Here is a 15,843-nt window from a genome sequence, read left to right on the forward strand (position 1 = left end):
TGATAGTGTTGAACTCATCTATTTGTATAAGCTAGCTGGCTATCCTCTTGCCATTTCTAATGTAAATCTACTATGGTATTGTGAAACTTTATTTATTTTAAGCTTGCAATATTTACCAAAGCAAGATGTACAAAAAGGGTCCTTTCTAACTTCCATTTTTCTACTGAGTTATTTGTTGGAAAGATATGTTCATGTATAATTAAATGTGGCTTGCTTAAACCTTTGCAGTTGGTAGCTTAATATATATTTGGTTGTACTTTGAGTACAAAGGCTATATTATGCTTTTGTTGGCATCCTTGCTGGTTAGTATGCCAACTGCATAATTTTGTTCTCTGCTATATGTCAGGATTCGAGTGCCGAGGGCTCAACAGGTGGTGCTGGGATAAAGTTCTGGCAAATCAAATAGGTAATGCGGTTATTTCTTTTGTCAAATTATAATTGAAAACAGAGACAAGTAAAATGAAACTCACATTTTCCTGGTGCAAAACAGGGTTTAGAATTAAATTCAAATCAGTTTCCATGACAAATACACATTACTACCGGAGCTTGGTCTGTAAATAAACATGCAACACCTTAGTTTTGATGTAGAATGATTTGTTCCCTGTAAATTTAAACCTTAAACATCAGTGTTTAAGCAATAACAGACGGCTAGAGTCTTCCATGAATCTTCTTTCTTGTACAAATTTTGTAGAAAATGTGCCAAAAACTTCAGGAAAACTTTGAAGAGATTTAAATCTTAAAAAGTCAAAGAATTTGAGACAATCTGTGATACATAACTCAAATGTTTAACATCGGGAGTTTCCTGCCATATTGTTTTCTAATCATTGCTAAACCATGCTCCCAGCAGAAAAAGATAAATACAGTGGAAATTCCAATGAATGTGCTGAATGAGGTGCTGCTTATTTTATGTTTGACTTGGATAATGTTTATTAATCCTAAAATCATAAAAATGGGATAAAACCGTCTACAACAAAAATGCCACAAATTATACATGCATAGCTTGGTTTTCCAAAATTGCTTGTAAAAAGACCTATACACTTGCAAGCCTATCTGCTTTGCTATTGTAGCCAATTTTTTTATACCGAGATGTTTTTATTTTCCTCTGAGGACCTATCTAAAGCTCATATGTATAATCTTATCTTCTGCTCCTGCAATCATTGTGGTTTTATTTAGTTTTCCATTCCTCCTCATTCAAAGACATTTCTCCTAAACTGTAATTTTCTCGATTCCAAGTTCTGTTTTGTCAGACCTGAGCCCATCATCCACTAAAGCAGCTTCCCACAGTGGCTTCCAGTTCCTTGGGCTGGTCACAAATATCTTTGTCCCTGCCAAGCTCTTATTTACTGAAGGCTTTACATTTGTATGAGACAGGATGGTACATTCTCTTCTCTCACTTAATAACTCTTTTCATAAGTGATCAGGAACTAAGCAACATGAGAAAAAGGTATAATGTTTAATCCATAAACCTCATTATTTTTACTTTTTATATGCCATAGTTTCTATTGTTTAGTCCTAGCAGACTGTTTCTCTCCCACAGCAGCAGGCTGAGGTAGTGATGCTGACTACCAAGGCTGCTGCAGGCAGTGGGACCACTGCCTGTGCCCTGGCCTGGGGTGCACAGAGCAAGATGTGAGAAACTACTGGACATGGCACAAGAAACTGCTGGACCTGAAAGATCACAGAGTGAGAAGCTGGCAGCTTTACAGAGAGTACTGTGAGGAATTCACAGGTGGTTAAGGAGGAGTTATGTGAGAAACAACCAAAATTCACAAGAAAGGTGAAGGTGAGCCCTGGGGATGTTTTGGGGAGTTGGGATAGTGTGAGGCTAACAGTACCAGGTAACAGTATCAGCTTACCCACGTGAGGCTGAGATCACCCTGAAATGGTATCACAAATACCAAAAATCAGATTCAGCAGCTACACGTGTGGAAAATGGAGCAGAGATTGACTGGATTCATGGAGAGCTGCTAAATCCATGAGCCTTTAAGGTATTAGTATTTGGTTACTAATTTGTTTAATTTCTTCGCACTTTTCAGTATGAAGGTACTTAAGGACAGCAAGACATTGGCATAAGGATTCCAGTTCAACGTAACCCTCTTCACAACCCCATGCTTGGACTGACTGCATTCCTGGGAAGCAGGGCACAGCTTTGTTAACCCAGTAGAGTTGCACCCAGTTGCTTCAGGAGTTAATTTGGCAGCTTCACTGCAAGGAACCGATTCAGAAGGTATGAAGCATATTACAGCCAAAGTACTATTAAACTCTTTGCCTCTTTAGAATCCTTTCACTGCACTACTGCATTTCTGGACTGACCTGGGACGTGCCATGAGGACTGATCCCTGCTCTCTATGGTTCTTCATTAATGCTCAATGCATGAGAGAAAGTGTTCTGTTTTTTCTTTTTTTCTTTTAAAAAGCTATGTTGAATATTTATCTTAAACCTCAGGTAGCTGTTTAGAAAAGAAACAGCTGAGAATCAGATAATGTACCCCTTTCATTGACAAAAGATTTATGTCTTGCCTGGCAGGACTTCATACTTAGAGAGCTCACAGCTGACATAGTCAAACACAAGTAGCATGTAGTCCAGTGTTTATCCAGGGGACCCAAGACTGCTGCTCCCACACTTTATTGTGTGAAATTAAATCAGCCTTTGAAATTGGCAAAGATTTAAAAACATCATAAAAATCCTATTTGAAAGGGGGAAGAGAGGCTCAGAGGCAGTTTGAATCAATGAACACCGTGCAAAAATAAGTAGGGTATGCATGAACATTTCTGCTGACCTTCTACAGGAGCCATCTGTCTAGTTGCAAGGCACCCTCTCCGCCATGGGCACGGGTGAGGAGTTCAGCCACGACGCCTACCACCCTTCCCCCACAGCTGTCAAAACTATTGTTTGGTTCTAGCATATGTACAGTAAAATTCCATGCTGTGCCAAAAAGAGAAGGGAAATAGTATGAAATGTGTTCTTTGCGCCGGACTACATGTAACTCGGTGTCACTGACTGTTTAGACAGAGGGTTTATCTGCATTTTAGCACAACTTTTTAGTCAATGTGTAAAAAACAAGTAGAATAGTAAAGTTAAGTTCTGCATTTCCCAGGAGATCCTTTATTTTCTCCAAGGATAATAGGAGTTTCCACCAGCTTTGCCACAGCTCAAACAAAGAAATGAAGAAGGAATAAACGTCTTTTGCAAATAGTGCTGATACTCAGAAGAGCCCTCATGGGAAGCTGGAAATAGGAGAAAGGGATTTGGTACGCCTTCATTTCACCAAGTGAGCAGGTAAACCTGTATTTTTTTCTCTTTCAATGTCCTTCATCACTCTGCCAGTCCAGCCAGCCATACCCGGAGAACGGCTACTGATTGGCATACAGTTTAAATTGCGCACTGGAAAGCACAGGCAGAATTTACCCCAGAGGAAATAAATTAACCATACATATGTTTAAGGTGGGAAATTCATTTGCTGGTATGCATCCCACAGCTGGAAAGCCTAATGTTAACGCACGCAACTAAATGGCCACAGACCTGGATCCCATTTCTTCTTCAGACAATATTCTTTTTCATCAGGCAAGTCACAGTGTTTCTTCTTAAATAGTTTCATCCATAAAAATGAAAATGCACCTTCATGACTTTCACTCCAGTGAGGATGGTGGAGCTAATCTAATTTGGTTGTGAAATTAAAATGCTCACATAGAAACAGACTCTTGAAATCCAAAGTTTTATTTTTCCATGCTGTTCCATTGTAAAAATGTGGCAGCTTCTTCTACGGTACTTACATAGAGAGTAACAGTGGTTTGGGGTTTTTTTTCTGTTTTTTTTTTACATGGCTAAAAAATTGAATAAAATCTGTCCTTTGCCTTTCCATATGCAATATTTGACTAATTGAGAATTAGAAATGCAATATCTACTTTATATTTATCTGTTAGAAACAGCCTATAACTGGTTTGATTTGAAGGGGTGGGGAATATTTTTTCTATATGTAATTGTCATCATTTCCTGTGAGAATGCATAATGAAGCACATATATTTGGAGGCACAAATACGGGGGCAGGTGAAGTAAGTATACATATGCTTGTGTGAAAAGCTGTTCATACATGAATGTACATATATACTTCTCACAGCTGAACCCGGAACCAGATTTCTGATTGTTCTTGAGTTTACACACAAACAAAAAATGAATAATTTAAACTGAAAATATCATTTCTGTGTATTATTTAAAAATGGGGGGAAGAAGGGAAATCCTCCAAGATAGCTATAATTTCTCCTCTCTACCGGTCCTGTTACAGCCCAGAAATACATACTTAGAGTTATATTTTTTTTCTCAGTTCAATGTACCAGGTTTTAGCTATTCAAATCCCTTTTCCCATTAGTGTAAGTTAAGCTGTTCATCATTTGCGTGTGGATGTTGCCCTACTTCTGTGCTCTGCCTCTGTGCACTTTCAATTCATTTTACCTGCTCTGGTGTACCAGGTAAGTGAACCTGCTCTGGCCTGTGCCACGTGCCTGAACTTCATAACAGTGTAGGAGATGGGGTTGCTACCTTACTGAAATCTATTTAAGCCCTTTTTTTTTTTTATGATTTTGTTATGATTAGTGAGTGAGACTAAACCATTTGTAGTGCATTTATTAGCAGAAACAATATTGAAAGTAATTTGACCCCTACAGTACTTTCCTTTTTAATAATACTATACAGTGGCAAAAAGGCTATGAAATCATGTGTAGAGATCTTTATCTTAGTTGAACTGGTTGAAATACAGACAATGGAAATTCCCTGGGTTGACATTGGTATAATAGGAAGCAGCATATGGCCTGCTCCTCTGAGCAATGTGCTGTCACCACAAACTACCTCACCGTACATAGCTAACATAAAAAGTTTGTCAGGCAGCTCCTGTGAGCTCTTTATTTATGGCTACTCTATCATCTAAATAAAGCCATGTTTTTCATGATTAGAAACATAACAGTCTTGCAAAATCTGAAGTTGTATAAGTGAATGTGAATGCTTTTATTATGAAATCATTTTTTTCTGTAAGCACTGCAGAAATCAAATAATGCCATACTGTGTTACTCAACTGGCAGGTCAAGTGTGATATGAAGGCACTCGGCTCAGAAGACCTCTCCTAGCAGGTTGCGTCTCACCCAAGGACTATATTAACATTATTTTCTCTCACAGGACTCGAAAAGTTGGAAACTCAAGCTCATTTTTGTCATCAGCTTCTTCAGCTGGTAACTGTGCCTCCCCTAGCATATGTGCACAGCACCTCACCTGATGATGGTCTAACCCAAGGGGAGGAGGGTGTTGTGTGCCACAGCTGTGAGCAGCTGTACCATTTATCTCTGGAGTGATGGTCCAACAGCTTACCTGAGGAGTAAGAGCTGAGGTAAGACATAGACTAAGATACCTGGATACCAGTATTGTTTAGTGTTCAAATACATCCAGGAAAGCTAAGCTGCTAACTTTCTAGGTATAGGGAAAGAATTATGTACTAACAAACATCCCCATACTCACATTCAACTCCTCACAGAAAGACAAGTAAAAATTATCAAGCTTTGCAGCAATTTACCTTAAAATGGCAAGGTGAAGTAAACAAAGGAGAAGCTAGGACAGTCCTCAGGGATTCTGGTAAACCTGACTGTTGTATCAAACAAACTGGTAGAAGTTGTAAAAAGAATCACATTAGTTAACATGGGGAAAAATACATCCCTCAGAGAGGAGTCCTTTTGCAGCACACTGTCATACACCTCCCAGACCTACTAGAGCTCGGTGGAGGGACCCACGTGTTGTGCCTTATGAGGAAACCCCAACAGCCCAGTAAAATGTGCCCCCCCACCCCCCCGAGGCAGAACTGCATACTGTTGACCTTACTGAGTGAACTAGCTGTGTTAGAGTCATAAAAATCTGTTGCAGTTATAACTAATATTACAGGGCTTTGGTTTTCTTGTTGGATGGAGCAGAACTCTCTGTACTTCTTACTCTTTTTGAAAGCTGCAAGCCAAATGTCTCATGTATCAATTAGACTGAAAATGTGCTGCTGGAGCTGCCTATGGAATATAACTTAATGATGAATTGCATGCATGCTGTAGAGAGACATAGCAGGATGTTATTGCCATTGTTCATCCTTTGGTATTTGGTTTGCAGCGCCTAAGCCTGTTAATAAGCAGTTTGTCCTGCTTTTACTCTGGTGCATTTGACGCCAAGAGTGAATTTCCTCTATATGCTTTTCCACTGTAAGCTTTGCCAAAGCTCTTTTGTTCGGTATGTCAGTCAGCTGTGATCTTGCTTTAATTGTGCCAATAACTCATGTCTGGAGATTATTCATTCTGATCTGGTGTAACTACCATTGTGTCAGGCTGAAGCTGATGGAGACATTGCTCTTGTGCAGACCTAGGACAGGCCTGTGGACAGCAAGTGTGATTCTGAGCCTTTCTTCAGGTGCCCTGGAAGGCACGCTAAGACTGTAAAAATACTGATTTTCTGTATTATGTACAAAGAACAAGGAGTTCAACAGCTCATGCAGTCCGAGTGCTCCTTTTGGAAAAGATTTTACCTCAATGTTTGTCAGATTTGTTCCAGAGATTTTTATTTATTTTTGGATTGTTACCAAGAAAGTATGTAAAATTAATGTCAGGAAAATTACTTGAGTAGTATATATTACACAGCACTAACTACAGCAAAACCAATGTTAGTTCTAACACTATTATTCCCTTCTTTGTGGGTGGATGGGTTAGATTATGGTTGCTCGTAACTTTGCAATAACAGTTGTATATCACAGGCTGATTCTTTTAAAGAAAACTCAGCTGAAAGAGATGAGCCATTTCTGGCCAGGGAGAATATATCACTTACTTGATAAAAGATATAAAAGTGAGTCATACATTGTTCATGTGCATAAACTAAACCACAGAAAATTCCACCTGAACATGAGGAAGATAGATGACTTCATTTTCATTAGCTGTTGAAAGTTTGAACGGAACGTTTCCTTGCAATATATTCTTTTCTTCCAACCCCTTCCCTCCCACACCTTTTTGCTTCTTTTACAAAGTTACTTTTGAAACAAACTTCTATTGGCATATATGCTGTTCCAGCTTTCATCCTTGATAAAAACTACAATAACTAAGGGGCAAACTTTACATAGTAGTTCATGAGTAAATGGAATTTAATGGGGTCAGTTATCCCCACATGCTTATGTGCAGGTTTCATTAATATTAATAGGTTATAGACATGCATATTGAGCTGAAGAATAGGCTTTCACTGGCCTCTACACTATTTTGTGTGTGTGCTGATTTAGAATTATTCAAGAGAACATGTTAATTTTCAAATGTCTAACACGTTAGCTGCAGAGAAAAAAAACAACCAACACATCCATTACACCTGCAAGAAACAGAAAGGTTGAAAAAAAAAATAGATTAAGCATGACTAAAACAGTGCAGATGTTGTTTGTGCTTTTTCCATGATTTAGAATCACATTACATGCCTATGTCTCCATAAATATTTAATGAAATGGAAATGAATATGTAGCAGGCTGGGTTCTTCCCTCTAAGGGTTAAGTTCCATTTCTGCAAATTGGTTTGTGCCCTATTTCTGTTCCTGTGTCTCTGTGCATCCAGACATTTTCTTGGCATCTCTAACTCTTCTGAGGTTTCAGGAGATCTTTGGAGATTTGCTAGTAATTGACCTGCTTGGATTGCACATGACTGGCATTTTCTAAAAGATAATACAGTCTTGCATTTTGTTGTTAAGTGCTGGTTGTGTTATTAACTTGTGGCCAAACCAGAATAAAGGCTCAGGAGACATCATTTTCCCTTAGACAACTTCATTTGTTTCTTACCGTAATCTCCATTATAAATGAAGCACTTTGGTCTCAGCTGAAACCAGTCACATATTCTTTAACTTGTCAGACATGTTTGTCCAGTAATGAATACACCCCACTTTGCTCAAAGTTTCTTTTTAAGATGTTACTGTACACTAAGGGTAAACAGTCAATGTCTCAGCCAAGTCAGATGATTTAACCTTCTGCCACTTCTCTAACCACTAAAGAATTCCTGCCCCTGCTCACCGGCTATTTGAACACGTGTGTTTTCTGAGAAAACAGGGTTATCAAGAGAAGTAAAGCTGATGTTTTCTCCTTAGAAAACAGGAATAATTAATAAGCTTAGGTCCACTCTATCCCAAAGGAGACAAACTGAATGAGCACTGTTTGTTTTAGGTTTATCATGTAACAGAAACAGATATTGCCCCCAGCTACAATAGCATAATTCTGGAGGAGCCTTCAGGTTTAGTTCTGCTGTAATTTAAACAGGTACTATCATCTCAGTAGCACATCTGATTTCAGCAAAGTTCCTAATGTTTAGCACCATCTTTAACAGCTAAGAAAATTATAAATTAAATTAGAACCTAGAAACAATGAATTAACGCTAACCAGATAAACACATGTAATCACTTTCTGCAATACGAGAATTAATACCGCTGATCTTTGCAAGTAGCAGTGACAACTCAAACACAATGCCTTGGGGCCTTCAATAACCTGAAGGCCAATTAACTACAGCGAGGACTTTTTATATTAAGCTTTGTATTAAATAAATTCAACACAAATCTATTGAGGCCAATAAGGATTTTTAGGCAGTCTAGCTAAACTTTACCTCAAAAGTGATCAAGCTACATAGGATTCTGGCTTATGAGATATCTGATTTGTATATTACCTTCCACTAATGCAGGTGCTTAAGATGAAAATAAGAGCAAATAGGAGATGGAGATAGAAAAATTCTTCTGTCAGTACAATTTTGTATCTTTCATTGGGGATATATGTTAAAAAATACAAAATATATATTTATACAAAAATGTATAAATACATATATTAATTATTCTTTACTTATTTATCTTATATACCATTTATATCTACTATAATATATATTATAAACATACATATTCAATGGTATATTAATATCTATTCTATATTGTATTGCATTAGATCATATTATATCTTATGTTGTATTATACTATACTATAATATGATACTATGTATAGAATATAATAGAATTCTGTTAGAGTCCATTATATTCTAGTATATATTAGTAAATTCTATATTATATTTATATAGGATGTAACAGAATTCTAGTAGATTCTATCAGATGCTAGTATATTCTGTCGGATTCTAGTATATTCTAGTAGATTCTATATTATGTAGTGAATGTAATGGAACTGTATTAGATTCTACGATATTGTTAGATTCTATCAGGTTCTATTATATTCTATACTATTAGATCCTATTAGATTCTATCAGATTCTGGTAAATTCTGTCAGAGTATATAAATGTAATATATGTTTATCTAGAATATACTAGAAGTCTATTCGATTCCATCAGATGTATATTCTAGTATATCCTATAATATATTTAGATAGCAATATAATTCTATTCAATCCTATTAGATTCTAATAGATGCTATATTTATATATGATATAACAGAATTCTATTGGATTCTAGTATATCCTATTAGACTCTATCAGATTCTAGTAGATTCTATAGTATATAGCAAATGTAATTGAATTTTATTAGATTCTACTATATTATTAGATTCTATCAGGTTGTAGTATATTACATTATATTCTGTATTATGCTTATATAGAAAGTAATAGAGTTCTAGTATATTCTAGTATATTCTACTATTCTATACCTATATATAATAGATGTCTATTAGAGTACATTAGAATTTAGTGTATTCAAGTGTATTCTATTAGATTATTATACTTATATAGACTATAATAGAAGTCTATTAGATTCTGTTAGATTCTATTCTATTATATTCTGATATATTCTAGAATATACTATATTCCTGTAGTAGATTGTAATAAAATTCTATTAGATTTTAGTAAATTCAATTATATATAATACTTACATAAAATATGATAGATTTCTATTGGATTCTAATATATTTCCTTAGATGCTAATATATTCAGCTAGCATATACGATATAGTATATTTATATAATAGATTTCTGTTGGATTCTATTAGATTCTAGTATATTCTAGTTTGTTCTATCAGATTCTAATATATTTCCCTAGATTCTATTGGCTTCTAAAATATTCTAGTATATTTTCTTAAGTTCTAGTATATTCAATTAGATTATATTACACATTGTATTTGTATAAAATATTATAGATTTCTATTGGATTCTAGTATATTTCCTTACATTCTATTGGATCCTATTGGATTCCAGTAGATTCTAGTATATTTCCTTAGATTCTAGTATATTCAATTAGATTATAGTACATATTGTATTTGTATAAAATATCATAGATTTCTATTGGATTCTAGTATATTTCCTTAGATTCTATTGGTTTCTAGTATATTGTATCACATTCTAGTATAAAATAGGTGTCTATTGGATTTTATTGGATTTTAGTTTATTCTAGTACATTCTATCAGATTCTAGTGTATTTCCTTAGATTCTAGTATATTCACAATTAGATTATATTACCTATTGTACTTGTATAAAATATTATAGATTTCTATTGAATTCTAGTATATTCTATCATATTCTAGTATATTTCCTTAGATTCTATAGTATTCTATTACATTCAAGTATATTCTAGTATACTCTGTCAGATTCTAGTATATTTCCTAGGATTCTAGTATATTCAATTAGATTATACTATGTAGTATACTTATATAACATATAATAGATTTCTATTGGATTCTAGTATATTCTATTAGATTATATTATATATTATGTTTATATAAAATGTTAGAGATTTCTTTGGGTTCGATTTGATTCTATTGGATCCTAGTATGCTATAACATACTATAATTATAGACTAGACTTCTATTATACTATATTCTATTATATACTAACATATTAGAATCTCTTTTATTTCTATTAAATATAATATGTATTTACATATGTATTAATAGTTCCTAATAAAAATAGTTTATATTATATATAAAATAGACTGTTGATATATAGCATATGTATATATCACATATATGTGTACATATAACAAATACACTCTATAATATTATATAATATATAATACTATATATTATATATGACATTGTATATAGTTGTATATATAAAATATAATACATAATATATATTAATATATAATTATGTATTATTTATTACATATAACAAAGTAGCATAATATTTATGTGCAGAGGTTTGGCTTTAATATGCAGCTGCCCTTTTTAACCTTTTTTTTTTTTTAGAAGATAGAAGTTTTTCAGTCTCAGAGTTAAGATAAAGCCACTATTTCTTGAAATTCCTGCGTTGCACACCGCTGTGCTGTTTGTCTTCACAATGTAGTCATCAATGTAGGAAAGCCTCCCCACTGACTGCATCCTACTTGTCACCACTGGCAAGGATTCAGCGCAGGCCACTGGACAAAAAAAACAAATAAAACCATGACTCCAAAGTATTTTCTTAAGTACTTAAACTCATGGATGAATGAATGAATGGTTTTCCAAAAAGGAGAGTTTCTCCTGTAGTCAAGAACCTTTGTTAATGAGATCCAGACAGATTTACATTTTTTTAAAGCACAAGATTTTGGGGGTTTGCCATTTAAATCATCAACTACTGTATAAATTACATTTGTAAGACCCATTGGCTCCAACCAAAGGGTATATAAGAGTCTGTCTGACTGAGTTATGAAAGGACCAGGTAAGAGGAAGTGGAAAAAAGGACAAGCTATAGAATATCCATTAGAAAGATGACTAATATTACCACTAACCTGAGCTCCCATTCCTTTGGTTTCTTTCATAGAGATTTCAAGATAATTGTAGCAAAGAAAGATTCAGGAAGAAAAGTTAAGAGAGAGACAAACCCTGCAAAGGGAGGTCATATTTACAAATGCTCAATATTCCTGCAGATTTATTGTGAATGATTTATGAGGTGCCTTTCAGTATTAGAGTTTTTCATGAGTTCATTGGAAAGATGGTCAAGATTAGTAATGAACTAATTGTCATAGAAAAAAATTATTGCTAGCAGTCTCCAAAAATCTAGCAGTTTGGCTTCTGTTGGTAAAAGTGAGGTAATGTAGCAGTCCTGACTACGAGGAAATATATACAGAATTTAACTCACAGACGAATAAGATTAATGTTATATCCTATGCTGTGCTGAAAGGGATATTTTGCATGGTTGAAAAATATGTATTTAAAACCATCTCATTTCCTTGGGTTTTCCTATGTTTTGCATTTTTTTTTACATATATGTTTCCTGTTCTAATAATATAACTACTTCTTGTCACATAGCCTGCATTTTCCTCAGCTTCAGTAATGAAAATAAATTAGTTAAATTCACTTTTGTTTAAAGCAGATTTCTCATTCAGCTTTCCCTTCAGCAGCAGATTACATAAAACACTGAACTCCGAGCTGGAAGTGAGGACACTGAGGACAAAGTAGTTGGTTTTTTTTTTCTGATTGATGGAAATATTTCTTCTACTGTTTACTTTTTCAAAATCTTGCTAACTCTGTGCTTGAATTGATCTGACAAATTGGTTGTAAATAAACTTGTAATAAAAAAGAAGATCCTTCTGGATAATGTTTCATTTTGATACATTTTCTCACCTTGTGTGTCCACTTTGCTTTGGACAAGTACACATTGATCTTTTAATCATAGAATTATAGGCAGTTAATAACAAACTTATAAAGCTAGGCAGATGGATCTGCATAAAGCAAGAACCATCCCTCATTAATTGCTGTGCAACCTCAGCCTCTAAAGAACTTTTACAAGAAATTTCAGCACAAAATCTAATCCTAAAGCAAATATCAAATGATTTACTTAATCACTTGGGTTTGGTTTCTATGAGTTCCTTTTAAGCTAGTTTATTTCCATCTGGTCACAAATACCAGTGCCTTTTTCAGGTTTTGAACATCAAGAATTTAGCAAAAATTAAAACTTTTTATCCATTTTGAATTTTTCATATTTTTCATCTATTATTTCAGACTCTAAAGACTTAAATAGCCTCGTGAAAGCATAAGGACCCCAACTTTCTTGTGTAATTCACACAGTTTGGACATCAGAGAGCACCAAGTCAGGGTAATCTGCTACAAATAAGACTTCCCAGTATTGAAAGATGCCATACTGTAGACTGGGGCAAGAAGGGGGGGACTTGAACACAAGGCAAAAATTAATCACTAAAAATGCATTCTAGAAGGTGCATACTTCCATAAAAAGAATCTCCAGAACTTTCCACATTAGTTTGAAATTTTCAGTAAATGTCAAGAGACTCCAGGCAATCTGCAGTGACTAATTTTGACCCTATTTATTGCTGTTTAAAAAAAAAAAAGACTGGTGGCCTATAGCAGTGTAGGAAGTATTTTTATATAGATCTAAATACTTATTAATTAAAGACATCTTACATTTTAACAGAGCAAATACTTTCAAAAGAAAATATTATGATGGTAACTTCCTGCTAGTGCTTTAGTGTTTCATCTTTAATGTGAAACAGTCATGTTATGACACAACCCAAGCTGCACACAGGTTAAGACTTGCTCATAACTGCACTTCTCTTCTGCTTTTTTGATGCATGTTTTCAGAACAGTTCTGTTTAATGTCACCACTTTTTGTAATCAGGACTGCCTTTTTTTTGGTTACTTAGGAGAGAATTTTATCCCCAAAGCCCTACACTGATATTCTCTGAAATGCCACCGACTCCTGATGTGACAAGCAGGCAATTACTGTGCTGCTTTAGAATGACCAGGAGAATCAGAAAAGTCCATCTGAATATATTACTTTATGGCAAATTCAGATAATCTGAATCTCTCTCATTTTCATGAGACCTAAGTATTTCCACATAACTGTAGCAACCTCTTTAGCATTTGGAGAAAATTAAACTAAATACATCTTGCCAATGTCAAATACTCAAAGGACAACTTTTATTTTAATTATTGTAGACATAGAAAAAGGAGTTCTTTAAGGAAGTCTGTCAACTAAGAGCTATCTACAACTCTTGAGGAATTCCTTAGTGATAAAGAGATTTCCTTAAAAATGCATTTGTTTTCTGCAGAGGGTAGAATTATTGTAAAATCAAACACTTATTTTTCAAAAGTCTGATCTGACTTGTAATGCTAACACAGCAGATAGTAAATGCACATTTGCTGCACAATTTAGGTTTGCCTTATTGATCTTAATAAAATGACTAGGCATCACAGAGCCAATGTTTGTATCTATTGAGAAAAGGGCCAGAATGAAGTGTTAACTGTTGGAGTTAAAGCTCTTTCCCTCATTGATTTCAGTAAGCAGTTTTCCAGATCCAAAGCCTTTCTATTAAGTTCAGTGCTCTTTCAGTCAGGGCTGTGATATCCATTGAAGCTGAGGAACAGCAAAGCTTGTCTGATCTTTGAGACTCCGGTTTCAGTTAAATAACCCAGCGGACCATTCTCTCAATTAGCATTGCAGAACATGTACTAGCAGAGAGGGTACTACTAAGCTGTGAGCTATCTGAGAGGTACTCCAGAACAAAGAAGCAACAGACCATGCAAGAGACACGCAGTCCTAATTTTGTGCTATTATGAAGGAAAGCATCTTTTTAAGCTTTCATTTCTTTCCAGACTTGGATGAATTTATTTCTTAGATTTACATTCTCCTTATTTACTTCAGAATTTTTATATTAAAATGAAAAAGCTTTAGCTGTTTTAGTGCTTAATTTTGTAAGGAGCTGTCAACCAGTATATATTTATAGTACTTCTCTTTATTCAGCGAGACAATGCTAAACTGCACTGTTGTAAGGACTAGCAAAGGACCTGCAAATACACATTCATAGGGATGAATTCAGAGATGTAGGTAACACAAACTGAGGAAAAGGAGCCACAGAGTCTCTGTTAAGGTAAATCCTAAAAAGAAAACAGAAGAGTAAAAGCAGTTAAGTGATTGGTATGTAATACCTCATCTAAAGCACATTTATCTCTCCTTCAGCACACACAAAACTTTTAGCAGTTTCTTTTTATGGTTACTGAATACCCACATTATCTGAAGTTAGAATTTACTGTGCCAAGCATTAAACCCTAACTAAAACCTTAAAAATAGGTTTCATAATAAAAATACTTATTAATCTGTAATCTATCACCAACTCTTACACTTCTGCTAAATTCAGCCCACTGTCTCCCAAGAAGAATATCATGAATATATGGCAGCCCCAGAAATATATTTTATACACTTTTACTAGAAGAACAGTACCTAACTATCTTCTATTTTTTACTACTTTGGTTCTATTTTAAATACACGGGTGTGTTTGCTTGGCAGCTGAGCTTCTGAAACAAACACACACACACAAAAATTTACTGATTTCTACAGATGTTAGATTTCTGGAATATGGAAAATCTTGATATCCCCTTCATTCAATCACTTTCTTAATGAAAACAGCTCAGGATTAAAGAAACTCTAAGGAAAAGAAAAGATTAACCTAGAAAAGACAAACAGTTGAATAAATCTGAGCTTCATTATTGCTTCCCACCTCAACAGTGGGTCCTACAAGACCCAGGCCAGAGTGCCATAGCTCTCATACCCATGGCAGGGGTGGGCATAGTTCCCCTGCATGCACATCATCTCATGAGACATTAATCAGGGCCACAGTGCAAATGTTCAGAGGAGGAGAAATACACAGTCAGTCCCTGGCACAGAACTGCATTTTCTCTCTAGTTTCATGCAGTTAACACATGGAGCGCAGGAGTCAGAGAGATGCCACAGCACTGTAATAGAAATAAATGACTTTGCAGCCCCAATGGAAGGAGATGGGAGAGAAAAAGCATTCTCACCCCCAGCCCCAGCAGCTGCGTAAATCTGTCCCTGCCAGGCCAGCTTCGAGAGGTGCTCAGCACCCTCTGCCTCCCCAGGAGTCAGTGAGAGTTCAGGTGCTTAC

At 35.2% G+C, this 15,843-nt stretch overlaps 1 long non-coding RNA gene across 1 annotated transcript in view; it reads left to right on the forward strand.

Moving 5' to 3' along the window:
- The window catches only part of LOC134160966 (uncharacterized), a 33,957-nt gene that overhangs the window by 5,407 nt on the left and 12,707 nt on the right, over nucleotides 1-15,843 (forward strand). Inside the window, exons 3-5 of the long non-coding RNA XR_009963760.1 lie at nucleotides 1,538-1,783; nucleotides 2,037-2,227; nucleotides 5,208-5,374. This is a non-coding gene — a long non-coding RNA (uncharacterized LOC134160966). The remainder of the gene's footprint in view (nucleotides 1-1,537; nucleotides 1,784-2,036; nucleotides 2,228-5,207; nucleotides 5,375-15,843) is intronic.

This window comes from Pezoporus occidentalis, unplaced genomic scaffold (assembly GCF_034315485.1).
Source record: "Pezoporus occidentalis ecotype Australia unplaced genomic scaffold, CSIRO_AGI_Poc_V1 ctg167, whole genome shotgun sequence".
Lineage (NCBI taxonomy): Eukaryota > Metazoa > Chordata > Aves > Psittaciformes > Psittacidae > Pezoporus > Pezoporus occidentalis.